A 17,990-nucleotide genomic window follows, 5' to 3' on the forward strand; every position below is an offset into this window, starting at 1 on the left:
CTTGGCTCTTTTATTTGCTCAAAGGAGCCTAGGACAGTGCCAAATTCTTGGCATTCCTTTCAGATAAGGAAGAAACTGTTTTGGGGAAACCTGAGCAGATACTGGGGAGATGAGAAAACCCAAGCCAGCTCAGATCCGGTGGGGGCTGGGTACAAGCCCAAACTGGCTCAGATACGGATCTCTCCCCTTAGAACACAAAAGGGTGGTTTTGACCAGATCTTGAAATCAAAGATCAGTCCCAAAGAAAGCTGTAGATCAGACAAGGAATCTTAAAGGGGGCTATGCCTGCATCATAGGTACTAAATAACTGCTTGTTGATTTCACTTCACCAAGTACCTTTATTTATCAGCACTACCACTTATCTTTCTAAGATAACCCTCACTCTACTTGCTTTCTATTAGTGTTAATTTATATACTCTCCCTATCAGTCCCCTTAATGGCCACTTAGCCAGAACAAGAAGCAAACCAATCAATCCACACACAGCTTAGAAAATCCAATAAAAGGAGATTAAATAAAGGTCCTAATGTCCCTACTATAGTTCTCAAAAATGGGTATATGTTCTTGTGTTTTGCCTGGTTACTTATTCTTTTTCAAAACTTCCTCTTAGCTAAAAGATAAAGAGATTTTTTTTGGGGGGGGAGGGGGAGCGGACAAAATAATTGTGGTCAAATGACTTGTCCAGAGTTATACAATTAGTAAGCGTTAAATGTCTTTAGGCCAGATTTTGAATTCAGGTCCTCCTAACTCCAGGGTCAATGCTCTATCCACTCAATCATTTAGTTGCCCCCTCTTCATCTGATTTTAATAGCTTCCTGACAGGGAAATTCTTACCATGAACAAATCAGAGGTAAGAATGAGGACACTGTGACTCTAAACCAATATTAAAACCAGAAATATACTATGGTGTTCTGACTTAATTGGGAATACGGGGAAGAGAAAAGGAAGGAGGAAAGGAAGAGAAATAAGTGAAGTAGGAGAAGAGAAGTAGGAAAACAGAAAGAGAAAGGACAAATATAAAAGAGGGAAAGGCAGGAAAAAAAGAGAGGAGAGAGAAGACAAAGGACTGGAAAGAGGAAACAGAGAGGAAAGGGAAGACAAAGAGGAAAAAAAAAGGAAAGGAAAATTTCTTTCTATGAAAAATCAATAGCATACCTGACCACACAGATACTCTGCTTATCTCTTAAAAGAGCTAAAATATATGTTGACAAAGCAATAATGATTATCACTATTGCTAAATCTAGCCTCATGAAGAAAATATTCCTGATATAGAGAACTTCCTTTCTATTTTCCCTACTCTGGAATCTAACTTTATAAGATGTTATAAAGAAAACTTTTTCTCTCTTTCCCACCCTTATAGCTATACATATAAGTGACCATACTTTTAAACTGATTGATTGTAGTTTAAGAGCATCTCTAAAAGGGATTCATATCATTGTTTGGCTATCCTTTCTGAGGACATCGGGGACTATTCTCATCAAACAGAGAAGAAACCAGGAACATCCAGGAAAATGCCTCCTATTGATAGGATCTTAGGCTGTTAGCAAGGTTGAGTTCCTAAAATATAGAAGTAAAGAATTCTTTGTAAAGGGCTTTTATTAATTAGATCACTTGTAGAAATCAAGTTAGAGCCAAAAAGAAGTATGCCTCTTGAGGACTGGAGCACAAAGAAAGCAACAGTTTAGATTTAGGTCTGAAAATTAAAGTGACTTCCTAATGTTCTGGGAAAAGAAATAGTCAGTCCTTACTTCTGGTAATATAGTTAGTGGGTTCTAAAAAAAGGAAGAGTCATGTGAGCTGATTATATTACATACAAAAAGAACATTTAGCCACTTCTAGATTTGTGATTTTTCTATATCATTCTCCAGGATCCCCTGAATCCTACAGTTAGGATTAAGAACAGAAACAAATAAGCTTCCAGCTGCTCAGATTTAAAACTAAAATCAAGAACAAATTTGGGTGGGAGCCCAACCAGTACAGTCTAAACTGTAAATCCAAGATGATTCCTGAATTCTTATAAAATGGTTAAAAATTTGAACAAATGAAAAAACAAAATTAATTGGCCAACATCCCTCTAATATTGCTAGTCTATAATACTCTTTTTTTACTTTTTTGTTCTTTTTTTATTTATTATTTTTAAAAATTCCATCAATTACCTGTAAAAACAATTTTTAACATTCAATTTTATAAATTTGAGTTTTATATTCTCTCCCTTCATCTGCCCCCTACATTAAGAATGCAAGCATTCTTATTTCTATTCAATATATACTATACATGTGTAGTCATGCAAAATCTTTCCACAATTTCCAAAACAATTTCCATAACATGTTGTAAAAGAAAACATAGATCCCCCCAAAACTCTCAAGAAACTTAAAGCAAAACAATTAGTATGCTTCAATCTATATTCAGACATCACCAGTTCTTTCTCTGGGAACTGATAGCATTTTTCATTATATGTCTTTCAGAATTGTCTTAGATCATGGTAGTACTGAAAATAGTTATGTAATTCAAAGCTGATCATCTCATGATATTGTTATTTTGCATATAGTACATTTCACTTTACATCAGATCATAGAATGTAATGAGAACTCTGGAAAAATATACTTAGGCAAGGATTCTTACAACAAGGTGTTAACTCAGTGGAATTGATAAAATAATGGTTATATAGTTTAGCATGGTGATTAATAGTTCTCTAGTTCAGAACATGTACTTAGTACTTAATATAGTTCTACAAGATTGAGACCTATTCTACAAGATTCACACCTAAGATGATGTAATTATAATAGAGTATATAAGCTGGGACAAACTCAGCCATTACATCTCCCACTTTCTTTTATTTTAGAACATAGGTGGTCATGCCCTCCCTGACTTCTCAGGGAGGTATGAACCCCAAAAAGGAGGTGATCATGTCCCTCCTGACTTCTCAGAAAAAAGTATTTCGTGAAAACACCAAAAAAAAGAAGATGATCACGCCCTTTCTGATGTCTGAAGGGGAGATGAAAACACCAAAGGAAATGAGAAATCAAATCAGATTAGTAGGTTTCTGAAGGGTTTAACTTTGAAAACAGGTATACATAAATCCATCAACATGGGAGGTATTACACAAGCATATAGCAATACAGCACAGGCTAGTAGTGATTTTACAAACATGAATCGACATGAGTAATTATGCATGTCCATAAGTGCTAGAAATAGTCTAAAACCAGTCTATTGTCCATTACTTCATGTGTCAGGAACCCAATAATTCCTGCAAGTTTTGAAGTCTTGCTGATATCTTATCATGTCTCAAAGAATCCAATGATTCCTGCTGGTTTTGAAGTTCTGCATTAGGGAATAAGGACAAAGAAGAAAGTGCAGGAGGGAGAGGATACTAATATAGCAGTTGAAAAGCATGAAGAATTAGATAAGAAAGGAGTTAAATACAATTCTGATGAAATTAAGGAATGTGGTACTTCACAGCAGAAACTGTTAGGGCATTCCCCATCCCCTGACTTACCCCCCTCTAACCCTTCATGGGTGGAGGGAGGAGGAGGGGGAGGGGCAGTAACACAATCAGCACCACCCATGAAGCTGTTAGGATTACTAAGTGAGAACTGAGGTTGTCTGGATAGTGACAAGGTGAGAATTCAGGTTGGACAATTACAAGGTGAGAACTCAGGTTGACTTGATAGAGGGGGCAAGCTCATTGGCTGGGGTGGTTCTTCCCAGAAGCCCTTGCATTATCCCACGCCCATTCTCTGGGAGGATAAAAGACACAATATTGGGCCTGGAGAGCAGATCGGCCTGGAAGTCCACTATGTGAGTGGACATGCAAGAGCTGATATTTAAGGAACTTCAAGAACAAGTGAGAAAACATCCAGGCAAGATTTATATCTTGCATGTCCACTCACATAGTGGACTTCCAGGCCGATCTGCTCTCCAGGCCCAATATTGTGTCTTTTATCCTCCCAGAGAATGGGCGTGGGATAATGCAAGGGCTTCTGGGAAGAACCACCCCAGCCAATGAGCTTGCCCCCTCTATCAAGTCAACCTGAGTTCTCACCTTGTAATTGTCCAACCTGAATTCTCACCTTGTCACTATCCAGACAACCTCAGTTCTCACTTAGTAATCCTAACATGAAGCAGCTTGATCCACCCCCTATGACAAGATTACAAAAGGCTAAAAAAGGACAGTATATATCTGATTTAATAGAAGCATACCCTGTTATTCAAGAGAATGATTCTTCAATTCAACAAAGAAGATATACTCCTTTTGATCTGGAAAAAATCAAAGATTTGAAAAAGAGTTGCACTCTTTATGGGGCTACGTCATCTTATGTTAAGATAGTATTAGAGAATTTGGCTTATAAAATTTTAACCCCTAGTGATTGGAAATCTATAGTAAGGACATGCTTAGAACAAAACTTGTGGCTTAATAATTATTATTAACTTAATAATAACATAACATGATAATAAATAATAATAATATTATTATTAAGCTTAACAATAATTATTATTAAGAAGTATTTCAATAATACTTCTTAACCTTCTATAGCCAACGCGCAAAATCATAAGATTTGCAAAATGGAAATTGTGAAATAAAGATTCCATTTCTCTTCGACTGAAAAAAAATTTTTTGGAGGGAAGCCAAATACTAATCCTTTCTCCTTATTTTTGTGAGAATTATAACAATTGAGGCATAGTTTAGAAGCTTAACCTTTTGACTGAATATTGAACAAGCCTGTTAATTCTATCTTTGTTAACTTAGGGCATTCAGTGCCCCTCATGAAAATTCACTCCCTTTTATCTGGGAAGTGGAGTTTGAAGGAGAGATTATTTGAGAAAAAATGACTACACGGATAGCATAACAATCCTTTCGGATTTCCTCATTGACTAATCTCCTTCCAAACTGACCTCTAAGTTGTAAATACTAAGATAACAACTTTCTCTTTTCTTCATTTATTTAATTTTTTTTCATTCCTTTAGTGATATCTCCTTCATTCCCAGCTTTCCTTGCCTCTTCATCAGCAAGGTGGTTGAAGGGCTGCAAATGTGTTCCCTATCTAATGTCCTTTCACATGTACAATAGCAATAGCTTTAGGTAGTGAGGGACATGATTTCCTTAAAGTAGTTTCACCTCAGGTAACTGTCCTAATTTTTAACAATTCTACCTTAAGCTTTTTTGTTATCACATTCCTTAAGCAAGGAAACCATTATGCACTTAGATAAACATTCAGTTAATTAACACCTTGTAAAAGTAAACTGTCTCTTTAAATAACAAAACTGCTATCTATAACAGTGAGCCAGATTGCTTATCTCCATTTTCAAAAAAGCAGCTGAAAGAAGTGGAGGGAGGAAAGGGAGGTGAGTTAAATTTTCACCTTGAAGCCAAAAGATATCTTTTCCATTCCTCCTTCCTCAACTCAACTTATCTTTATAATTAACTTTTGGGGTGCCAAATTCTCAAAATTTAGCCAGTCAGTGTATTTTTCCTATCCATACAAATGGCAAGTTCATTAAAAAACCTGCCTCTTTCTTTCTTTATACTGTCTCTCTTCTTTCTCTCTTTTCCTTCCTCCTCTTGACCCTGCCCCATCTCTATCTCCTCCCTATGCCTATGTACTCAATCTTTCTCTGACATACTTTAAACATTTTCTCAAACCAATAACCCTTCTAACTTGATGTTCCATTTAAACTATTAATTGCTTTTGTATATTAATCTTTCTTGTCCCTTGTCTTTAAATAATTTTTTATTTCTATAACTTTAAACTTTAAGATTCACAATTAAATAACTTTGACCCAAATTTCATAAAACTTATACATATATCCAGAAGATCTGACAAAATTTATTTTATTTTATTTTTATTTTATAATTATAAAATATTTTTGACAATATATATGCATGAGTAATTTTTTTTTTACAACATTATCCCTTGTAATCATTTTTCCAAATTATCCCCTCCCTCCCTCTACTCCTTCCCTTAGATGACAGGCAATCCCATACATTTTACATGTGTTACAGTATAACCTAGATACAATATATGTGTGTAAATCCAATTTTTTTGTTACACGTTAAGAATTGGGTTCCGAAGGTATAAGTAACCTGGGTAGATAGACAGTAGTGCTAACAATTTACATTCACTTCCCAGTGTTCCTTCTCTGGGTGTAGTTGTTTCTAAGAGCTGACAAATTTTAAAGCACAACTCACAATGTTTACAAATTACCCAATATATGTTTCAGAAGATAGCATATTTCACCCAATTAGGAGCTAAGTGACCTTCTCAGGTAAGTTATCAGGACTTTGTTTTAACAAACTATTGTTAATTAGAAATAATTCAGAATTTTAGCAAAGTCGCAGGATACAAAATAAATCCACATAAATCCTCAGGATTTTTATACATTACCAACACAATCCAACAGCAAGAGATACAAAGAGAAATTCCATTCAAAATAACAGTCGATAGTATAAAATATTTGGGAATATATCTACCAAAGGAGAGTCAGGAATTATATGAGCAAAATTACAAAACACTTGCCACAAAAATAAAGTCAGATTTAAATAATTGGAAAGACATTCAGTGTTCTTGGATAGGCCGAGCGAATATAATAAAGATGACAATACTCCCCAAACTAATCTATTTGTTTAGTGCTATACCAATCAGACTCCCAAGAAACTATTTTAATGACCTAGAAAAAATAACAACAAAATTCATATGGAAGAATAAGAGGTCGAGAATTGCAAGGGAACTAATGAAAAAAAAGTCAGAGGAAGGTGGTCTAAGTGTACCTGATTTAAAGCTATATTATAAAGCAACAGTCACCAAAACCATTTGGTATTGGCTAAGAAATAGACTAGTTGATCAGTGGCATAGGTTAGGTTCACAGGGCAAGATAGTGAATAAAAATAGCAATCTAATCTTTGACAAACCCAAAGATCCCAAATTTTGGGATAAGAATTCATTATTTGACAAAAACTGCTGGGAAAACTGGAAATTAGTATGGCAGAAACTAGGCATGGACCCACATTTAACACCACATACTAAGATTAGATCAAAATGGGTCCAAGATTTAGGCATAAAGAACGAAATCATAAATAAATTGGAGGAACATGGGATAGTTTACCTCTCAGACTTGTGGAGGAGGAAGGAGTTTGTGTCCAAGGGAGAACTAGAGACCATTATTGATCACAAAATAGAACATTTTGATTACACCAAATTAAAAAGTTTCTGCACAAACAAAACTAATGCAAACAAGATTAGAAGGGAAGTAACAAATTGGGAAAAAATTTTTACAGTTAAAGGTTCTGATAAAGGCCTCATCTCCAAAATATACAGAGAATTGACTTTAATTTATAAGAAATCAAGCCATTCTCCAATTGATAAATGGTCAAAGGATATGAACAGACAATTTTCAGAAGATGAAATTAAAACTATTTCCACTCATATGAAAGAGTGTTCCAAATCACTATTGATCAGAGAAATGCAAATTAAGACAACTCTGAGGTATCATTACACACCTGTCAGATTGGCTAAGATGACAGGAACAAATAATGATGAATGTTGGAGGGGCTGTGGGTAAACTGGGACACTGATGCATTGTTGGTGGAGTTCTGAAAGAATCCAACCATTCTGGAGAGCAATCTGGAATTATGCCCAAAAAGTTATCAAAATGTGCATACCCTCTGACCAAGCCATACTACTACTGGGCTTATACCCCAAGGAACTATTAAAGAAGGGAAAGGGTCCTGTATGTGCCAAAATGTTTGTGGCAGCCCTTTTCATAGTGGCTAGAGGCTGGAAGATGAATGGATGTCCATCAATTGGAGAATGGTTGGGTAAACTATGGTATATGAATGTTATGGAATATTATTGTTCTATAAGAAATGACCAACAGGAGAAAAACAGAGAGGCTTGGAGAGACTTACATCAACTGATGCTGAGTGAAACGAGCAGAACCAGAAAATCATTATACACTTCAACAATGATACTGTATGAGGATGTATGCTGACGGAAGTGGATTTCTTCAACATAGAGAAGAGCTAATCCAATTCCAATTGATTAATGATGGACAGAACCAGCTACATCCAGAAAAGGAACACTGGGAAATGAATGTAAACTGTTAGTGTTACCTTCTGAATCCAATTCTTCCTGTGCAACAAAAAATTCGGTTCTACACACATATATTGTATCTAGAATATACTGTAATATATTTAACATATATAAGACTGCTTGCCATCTGGGGGAGAGGATGGGGGGAGGAAGGGAAAAAATCTGAATAGAAGTAAGTGCAAGGGATAATGTTGTAAAAAATTACCCATGCATATGTACTGTCAAAAAAATGTTATAATTATAAAATAAAATAAAAATTAAAAAAAAAAACAAAAAAACACAAACTATTGTTAAACTGAATCAAATAAAATACAGCTTTAAAAAAAGTATTCAGTAAAGAAATTCAAACAAATTCCTAAGATTGTATGCCCAAAATAAACAGATCTAGCATGCACAAGGCAATATATCTCCTACAATTTCAGAATCATAGTATCACTTTAAAAACCAAGTTCCCAAAATTCAATAGACTTCAATAGATATGGTTTTAACAGCTAAACTTTTTCTCTGTTCCTTTGTCTTTAAAATAAGTACAAACAGGTCACAAGCATGTCCCATAAAAAGTTAAAAACCACAAGCATTTTTTTATGCCAAGCATCTTTGCAATGTTAAGTAACTAATTGTCACATTTCTTAAATTTCCAATAATACAGAAGTGCTTTTGCTATCATATCTCAAATAATGAATTTCACTAAGATAATTAAACATAGTTTCTTTCTCTCCCTTTGGCTCCACCTGGCCAGCCTGCTGCTGTTATGGGCCAGAACTCTGTACTTGAAACAAGGATTCTTACAAAGTGTTAACTCAGTGGAATTAATAAGACAATGGTTATCTAGTTTAGCATGGTGATAATAGTCCTCTAGTTCAGTATGATTAATTTAATCTTACCACAAATGATGGTTCCCTAGTGATATAATGATTGGTTTATACTCAGTATACTGGAAATGATCTAATTTCAATAGAGCATATAAGCTGGGACAAATTCAGCCAGAGTCAGACTCAGGAAAGACAGAGGATAGGAGGTGAGAGCTCAAGCTCTCAGAGCCAAGAAGAGAGATTCACTCCATCTAATACCACTGTGGTGGCAGGCCTCTCCTCCTTAGCTTCTCCACTGAAAACCAGACTCCATAAGGCCTCCAAGAAAGCTGGCCCAGGCCCTAGGCAAGGAATCTAAATTGTGAAGGAGATAATAAAGGATTTGGACTTTAACACCTGTCCATTCTTGTGGTGATTACTTTGCTGAAACAAAGGCTGCTCCCAAGATGTCCAGAAAACCAACTGGAACACTATATTTTAGTGCCCAACATAGGGCTAAGGATTTAAGTCCAGACTGATACGATCCTGAGTTCAGTGAAAAAGTCTCTGTGATCAAGAAATTAGGTTAAGTACAAATATAGACAAGAAGGAAACTTTGTTAAAGTTTAAACTAGTATTTCAGTTGAAATGGGACAAATGTTTAGAAAGGAGTCTTCTCCATCTCAAGGAAACTGTGTAGAAAGCATAGTTAAACTGATAAAAAAAAAAAAAAAAAAAACCTAAGGTCTGATTGTAACTTGGGAGCAGATCATTGGACTTTTAGAAACATTACAGTACTCATCTCCTTGGTTCTCTAAGGAAGAAGAATTAGAGCCAGACATGTGGAAACTAGTAGGAGAGCAATTAAGTGAATATTACAATGATAATGGTCCTGATTCAATTCCTAAAGAAACATTCTATACATATAACTTAATACAATTGGCTTTAGGAAATTACATAAGTTATAGAATAAGGAAAAAGAAGAAAATGCAGGAGGGGGAGGATACTGACAAACTAGGTGAAGAGCATGAAAAATTAGGCAACAAAGGAGTTAAGTACAATTCTTATGAAATTAAGGAGTGGTGCTTCACAGCAGGAGCCATTAGGGCATTCCCCATCCCCTAACCTACCTCCCTCAATTAACCCTTCATGGGTGGAGGGAGAAGGAGGAGAGGGAGGGGCAATGACACCTTCAGCACCACCCATGAAGCAGCCTATGACACGATTACAAAAAGCACTAGTTAAACCTAAAAAAGGACAGGATATATCTGATTTAAAAATAAATGCATACCCTGTTATTCAAGAGTTTGATTCTTCAGGTCAAAAAAGGGGAAGATACACTCTTTTGATCTGGAAAAAAATCAAAGATTTACAAAAGGGTTGCACTCTTTATGAGGCCACATCATCTTATGTTAAGATGGTATTAAAGAATTTGGCTTATAAAAATTTAACCCCTAGTGATTGGAAATCTATAGCAAGGACATGTTTAGAACTTGGACAAAGCTTGTTGTGGCTTTTTGAATATATTGAACTCTATAGAATACAATCCCAACTAAACAGGCAAACTGAAGTTAATATACAAGTCAACCTTTGACCAACTAGCAGGTAAAGGTCAGTATGCAGACTTTTTAGTACAGATTAATTATCCTTTGGCAGCATATGAGCAAATTGCTGCTGCTGCTATCAAAACATGGGGCTCCCTCCCAGGAAAACAAGATAGAGGGGAAGCCTTCACAAAAATAGAGCCAAGGTCCAAATGAACCCTTTGCTGATTTTGCGGGATGTCTGCAAACAGCTGTCATATGAACGATTGGAGAAAGTACAGATACAGGAATAATGATCAAACAACTTGCTAAAGAATTATATGGGGACTACACAAAGATGCTCCTTTAGAAAAGATCATAAGATGCTGTGTTACAGAGGGCACAAATATCTTTTATACCCAAGCTATGATGCAGAATTTTCAAGATCTAAAGATGAGAAGACAGGGTGCTTCTTGGCAAGGGACTTCCAGAAAGACTCATCAATGCTTTCAGTGTGGTAAAGTAGGGCATCTGAAAGCTCAATGTTGGCATAGAGACAGAGTGAGAAGACAGGGTGAGAAAACATGACCCAAAACCCTATGTCCAAAATGCAACAAGGGCTTCCACTGGGCTTCAGAATATAGATTAATCCAGGGAAATGAGATGTGGGGCCCAATTCCAGTGCCCCAAGTGGGGCATGATGGCAGCCGAGTTTACACCCAGAGAGTCTTCAGAAGTTCAATACTCTTACATGATCAATCAGAAGAGAAGCAATCAGATGGGAGAAAGGGCTTACAATTGGGGAGAATACTGGCTTTATAACCCAACAGAATGGCAGTGTCCAGTGCGAGCAGCTCCAATATAATCGCCAGGTGATGTGGAGAGATTCTGAAAGTGGGATCAGATAAGTTAACTGCTTGGGGAAGAGGGTTTGCTTGTATCTCTATAGATGGAGGAGGAATCCAAAGAGCACCTTGAGAGAAGCAGAAAAAGAGAAAAACCTAGAAACAAAAGAAAAGACCTAAGAAACATCTGACATTGAAAGAGCATGGCTAATAATGAGATTGTTACAGAACTTCAGAACCCACAGGAATAATTGGATTTCCTGAGATGAAAAATTGTTAAGACTGTTGCAGAACTTTAAAACCAGCAGGAATCGTTGGATTCCCTGACACATGATGAGACTAATGCAGGACTTCAAAACTTGCAGGAATTATTGGATTCCCTGACACATGAAGTAATGGACAATAGATTGGTTTTGGATTATTTCTAGGATTTATGGACATGTATATTTCATCATGTTGATTCATGATCATTATATTACTACTAGCCTGTGTTACTATGTATCTATGTAATACCTCCCATGTTGATGGTTTTATGAGACCCTTCAGAAACGCACTAATCTGGTCTGATTCCCCATTTCCATTGGTGTTTTCATCTCCCTTCCTGAGATGTCAGGGAGGGCGTGATCACTTCCTTTTTTGGTGTTTTCACCCCTTTTTCTGAGAAGAGAGGAAAGGTGTGATCACCTCCTTTTTGGGGTTCTCACCTCCCTGAGAAGTCAGGGAGTGTGTGACCACCTATGCTCTAAAACAAAAGAAAGCAGGAGATGTTATGAGCCAGAACTCTGTACTTGAAACAAGATTCTTACAAGGTGCTAACTCAGTGGAATTGATAAGACAATGGTTATCTAGTTTAGCATGGTGATTAATTGTAAAGTGCTGTCATCTCTAGAAGCTGCCAATCGCTCTCTGGGAGGGGGTCTGTTGTGTCAACACAAATCTCTTGGACAGATTCTTCTTCCTGTAGAGAACTGTTGTCTCCAGACAGTTGCTGTTAACTCTTGTGACTTCCTTTCCTGCAGAGAGCTGCGTCAAGCCTAATGTACAGCAGAGACTTCTTCTATCTCTGGAGTGCTGTCCTCTTTTATCCTCCCAGAGAATGGGCGTGGGATAATGCAAGGGCTTCTGGGAAGAAGTACTCCAACCAATGAACTTGCTCCTCTTAGAATTCCTAAGGTGTAAACTCCCTTTAAAGGCCCAAACCAAAGGTCTGAGCCAGAGAACTGTCAAGTCCACCTGAGTTCTCACCTTGTAATTGTCCAGACAACCTGAATTCTCACCCAATAATCCTAACATCTCCCCCTTTCTTTTGATTTAGAATATAGGATAGTCATGACCTTGAAACATAAATCCATCAATATGGGAGGTATTACACATAATTACATAAATTACATAAGCACATAGTAACATAGTAACATAATACATACTAGAAGTATATAACAAATAACATGATCAAATAATCATAAATTGAAAATTTATAAATGTCTATAAGTCCATTGTCCATTAGTCTCATCTTGGTTAAGAAAGTCCAATGATTCCTGCTGGTTTTAAAGTTCTTTAACAGTCTTTTTATTAGCCATACTCTTTCGGTGTGAGATGTTTCTTAGATCTTCTCCTTTGTTTTGAGGTTTTTCTCTTTTTCTGTCTCTCTCCAGGTGCTTGTTGCCACCCATCTATTTCCTTCTTCATCTGTTTTCTTCTGTCTGTTAAAATACAAGCAAACCTTCTCTCCTAGGCAGTTAACCTATCTAATTTTCTTCTATTTACTACTTTCTAAATCTCTTCTCATCATCTGGTAATTACATTGGAGTTGTTTGCACTGGACACAGCCCTGTTGGTTTAAAAAGGCCTGTATTCTCCCCAAGTGTAATCCATTTTTGCAATCTGATTGCCTTTTGGCTGACTTATCAGGTAATCCCTTTCTGCCATGTGATTACTTTTTTGCTGGTTTATCAAATCAGAGTCCTGACCTTCTAAAGGCTCTTTGGGTGTAACATCAGCTGCCATCATGCCCCCAAGTCTTTTTTGCCTGGGGCCCTGGACCTGGGGCCCTGATCCCATTTCCCTGAATTATTCTACACTCTGATGCCCAATGGAGTCCTCTGTTGCATTTTGGACATGGAGTTTTAGGTCTTCTCTCACCCTGTCTTCTCACTGTATCTCCATACCTACATTGAGCTCTTAGATGTCCAATTTTTCCACACTGAAAACATCGCCTAGTTTCTCTAGAAGTCCCTTGCCAGGAGGGACCCTGTCTTTCCATGTTCATCATTGTCCGGGTGTAAAAAGCATTTGTTCCCACTGTAGCACAGCGTCTTATGATCTCCTCTAAAGGAGCATCTTTGTCTAATCCCCATATAATTCTTTTGCAAATCTCATTGGCATTTTCCTTAGCCAGATGTCTGGTCATTATTTCTGTAGCTGCATTTTCTCCAATAGTTCTTTTGACAGCAGTTTGCAAACGTCCCACAAAATCCGCAAAAGGTTCATTGGGACCTTGCTCTATTTTAGTGAAAGCTTCTCCCCGATCTTTCTGTCCAGGGAGGACACTCCAAGCTTTTATTGCAGCCTTAGCAATTTGCTCATATATTGTCATGGTATAATTAATCTGTCCTGAATTCTCTTCATACTGACCTTCACCAGCTAAGTGCTCAAAAGTGAATTGTGTGTTAACTCCTATTTCCAAATTGCATCTGACTTGGATTTTACATAATTCATGAAACTCCGCAAGCCATAGCAAATTTTCTCCAGGTTCCAGGCATGTCCTTGCTATGGATTTCCAATCATTCGGGGCTAGGACTTCATAAGACAAACCATCTAGTAACATTTTAACATAAGCTGATGTAGCCCCATAAAGGGTACAATCTTTTTTCAAATCCTTAATTTTATTCAAATCTAAAGGTGCATATTTTCTCCTTTTATGACCTACAGAATCAATCTCTTCAATCACAGGATATGCATGTATAAAATCACTTATATCCTGTCCTTCTCTCTTCTTGTCATAGGCTTAGGCTGCTTCACAGGCAATTCTGTTTGTGTTTCTGCCTCTTCTCCTCCTCCTTCTTGCTCCACCCCTGAAGGGTTAATTGAGGGAGGAGATGGGAAGTGCTCCTGTTGCTTAGAATTGTACTTAACTTCATTGTTATCTGATTCATCCTTTTCACCTAGTTTAGTTGACACTTCTCCATTTTGCTCCTTCATCTCTTCCTGTGGAATAACATTTTTTAAAGCCATTTGGATTAAATTGTAAGTGTGAATTGTATCTTTGGAAACTGAGTTTGGTCTGGAACCAAAGGGTAAAATGTCACAAATGCAATTGTAGTGTTCACCTAATTGCTTTCCTACTAATTCCATTCATCTGGATCCAATTCTTTTTCCAGAGAAAAACAAGGACATATGACCTTCACAGTTTTTAAAAGTTCAGTAATCTCCTCCAAAATTATAATCAATCCTTGGCTTTTCATAACCTTGATGATGCTCTCTAAACATTTTCCTTGAACAGAAGGTGTTTGCCCCATTTCACTATAAGAGATTGCTGGTTTAGCCCTTAACAAGTTAAGTTCCTTATTCATCTATTAGCACGCTCACTTAATCTTTAACAAAGTTTCCTTGTTACTCACAGTTCTGGGTCAGAGAGACTGAGATCTGGATCGGATTGCTGTGGTCCAGTCTAGCTCCTCTGAAGGGCTCAGAATAAGTCCTTGTCAGGATAAGGAAAAGTCCTTATAATAATTATAATAATTGTAATAATTAATAGTTCTCGAGTTCAGTATGATTGATTTAATCTTATCACAAATGGTTCCCTAGTGATATAATGATTGGTTTATACTCAGTATACTGTAAATTATCTAATTATAACAGAGCATATAAGCTGGGACAAACTCATCCAGGGTCAGACTCAGAGAAGACAGAGGACTGGAGGTGGGAGCTCAAGCTCTTGGAGTCAAGAAGAGAGATTCACTTCATCTCACACCACTGTGGTGGCTGGCCTGTCCTCCTACTTCCCCCACTGAAACCAAGGCTGGTCTGAAGGTCCTCCAAAAAGCTAGCCAAGCCCCAGGCAAGGAGACAATAAAGAATTTGGATTTTATCCCTGACTATTCTCATGGTGAGTATTCTACTGAAACGAAGGCTGGTGCAGAGATTGCCAGAAAACCAACCAGAACATTACATGCTGCAGTCAGGGAATGAGGAAGGAAAGAAAGAAACCATCTTCCCTCTCTGCACATTCCTCCTCAATTTAATTGAATTGCTTTGGGATTTTGAAATGAACAATTGCAAAATTCCCCAACCATTATTCCCAACAGACTTTGCCTAAAACTCCAACTTTGGCCAGAGTTGGAGCCTACAGGAAAATGAGACCTTTCTCTTTTTCTTTCTAGCTCACAGAATAAACATGACAAAGACATTCTGTACAGACATAAACGCAGACAAAAATTAATAGAAATTACACTTTTCCACATACAAAAGAAATACCCAAGTGCACCTTATTTATTTATTTGTTTGTTTGTTTGTTTGTTTTGCACCTGATTTGTTTGTTTGTTTGTTTGGGGGTTTGCACTACACTTTACCCATAATTTAGCAAGGACCACCCTTAGACTCCTCTATACTCCAAATTATTCCAACAGAGATCACCCTTCTGTCCATAGTCATCCCCTACTGTTCTTAGAGAGTCCTTTCCCCTTTCATTGTTTGCAGGCTGCTTCAACCACGAAATTTATGTCAAAGGCTCTTCTCCCTCAACCCAGCCAATTGACCCCTAGACTCCCGAATGCTTACCTCTGGGCTACACGAGTGTAGGTTCTCCTGACTGTGAGCTCAATCAACATCTGCAGAGGAGCTTTGGATCCATCTCTTTCACTTTCTCCTTCACTGAGTTTCTCCCTTTGGGCACTTTGCTCAGCAGAGAGGAGAAACACCACCTGCTCTAGAGATCATAGGAACAAAGTATCCCACGGGTGTCTGCCCCCAAATAGGGGTAGTGGTCATTCCCTGCTAAGTCATGTGATCCCATACAAGCCCCCACTTTGGGGCAGCCCTCACTTTTGGGAAGTCTAGAAGGAGGAGGCCGGATTCACAGAAGGAGAGCTCAGTTAAATAAATAAGCACTACCTGACCCCTCCCCCAAATCCTCTTATGCAAAGCTTTTAGTTTAGATTGTCTCTTGCAGTTACTTTTCCCTTATATGGTGGGTGGGGTGATAATGAGCTGACTAGAGATGAGGTAACTACATAAAAAGTTTCATTTCTTCAAAGTCACATTACAAAAAAGCAAAACTGAGACCTAAGACTTCTCTTATTTTAGAAGACAGTTTCTGAAAAAAATACATTGCTTGCCCCAAATACAAGGATGGATCAAAATTAGGAAAACTATTTTTTTTCACTTTGTTTTGTTTTTTTTCCTGAGGCTGGGGTTAAATGACTTGCCCAGGAAGTGTTAAGTGTCTGAGACCAGATTTGAACTCAGGTCCTCCCAAAATCAGGGCTAGTGCTCTATCCACTGCACCACCTAGCTGCCCCAGGAAAACAATTAACATAATTAACCATTTTTTAAAAAATATCCAAAACCATATCAAAACATCAAAGTATGCAGAAAAAAAATATTTGACAAAATACAGCACATTTTGACAAACACGACATGAAGAGCTTTAAAATATGTAAGCATAGAATATAATAAAATGTCTTTGTGTAATTTTAATATGTTAAAAAGTATCTGTCTAAAATCAAAATCTAATATTCTATGCAATGGGAAAACACTAGAAACTAATAATAATAATAAAATAATATAAATATAAAATAATTTAAAAAAATAAAAAATATGGTTGTCTCCTTTTCCAGTAGTATTTGACATAGTTCTAGAAATGTTAACAAAAGCAATGATAAGAAAAAGACATTAAAATTCTAAGGATAGGCAAAGAGAATCCAAATATATCTATTTGCTGATGACATATGCTTTACTTAGAAAATATTAGAGAACAAGCAAAGAAATTAATTGAAACAATGGTTTCACTAAATTGTTGTTAAGTCCTGACCAACTCTACATAATGTCCTGGTGTTTTCTTGGTAAAGATACTAGAATGATTTGCCATTTCCTTCTCCATTTTGTAGATGAGAAACTGAGGCAAATAAGGGTTAAGTGACATGTTTAAGGCTAGATTTGAACTCAGATCTTCCTGAATCCAAGCCTAGTGCTCTATCAATTAGCATCAATTAGCACACATCAATTACACATCAATAACACATCAATTAGCAGGCTATAAAATACATTCTTGTTTCAATATAAATAATAAAATCCTGGAATCAATAATAGAAAAAGAAGACATTGAAAAAACATTCTACTAAATCATGCTCAATGCCTCTATTAATTAATGTTAATACATAGTTTTTAAAAGTTCTTTAAATAAATACAGATTTAAATAATTTGTTTGAAATTCAATTATAGTTGGAGCATGCCAATTTATAAAAAAGACAATGATAACAAAGTTAATTTATTGCTACAGTGCTATAAAAATGTATATTTTACAAAGCCAGGCAAAATAATAACAAAAATTAATATGAGTGAATAAAAGATCTAGAAGATCAAGAGAAATGTGAAAAATCATAGAACTGAAGTAGACTTTTGGACTTCAAACTATATTATATAAATCAGTAATCAAAAAATCATATGATACTGATTAAAAAGACAGGTAAAATAATTTAACATGATACAAGGAACAATTTTTTAAAAATTAAAGTCAACTAGGATTTAAT

At 36.6% G+C, this 17,990-nt stretch overlaps 1 long non-coding RNA gene across 3 annotated transcripts in view; it reads right to left on the reverse strand.

Annotated features, from left to right (window-relative positions):
• Positions 1-16,702, reverse strand: part of LOC141556518 (uncharacterized) — a 104,827-nt gene extending 88,125 nt beyond the window's left edge. For all 3 annotated transcript variants that reach the window (XR_012486548.1, XR_012486547.1, XR_012486546.1), the window contains exon 1: positions 16,021-16,702. This is a non-coding gene — a long non-coding RNA (uncharacterized LOC141556518). The remainder of the gene's footprint in view (positions 1-16,020) is intronic.
• Positions 16,703-17,990: the final 1,288 nt, after the last annotated feature.

Source organism: Sminthopsis crassicaudata, chromosome 2 (assembly GCF_048593235.1).
Source record: "Sminthopsis crassicaudata isolate SCR6 chromosome 2, ASM4859323v1, whole genome shotgun sequence".
In the NCBI taxonomy this organism is placed as follows: Eukaryota; Metazoa; Chordata; class Mammalia; order Dasyuromorphia; family Dasyuridae; genus Sminthopsis; species Sminthopsis crassicaudata.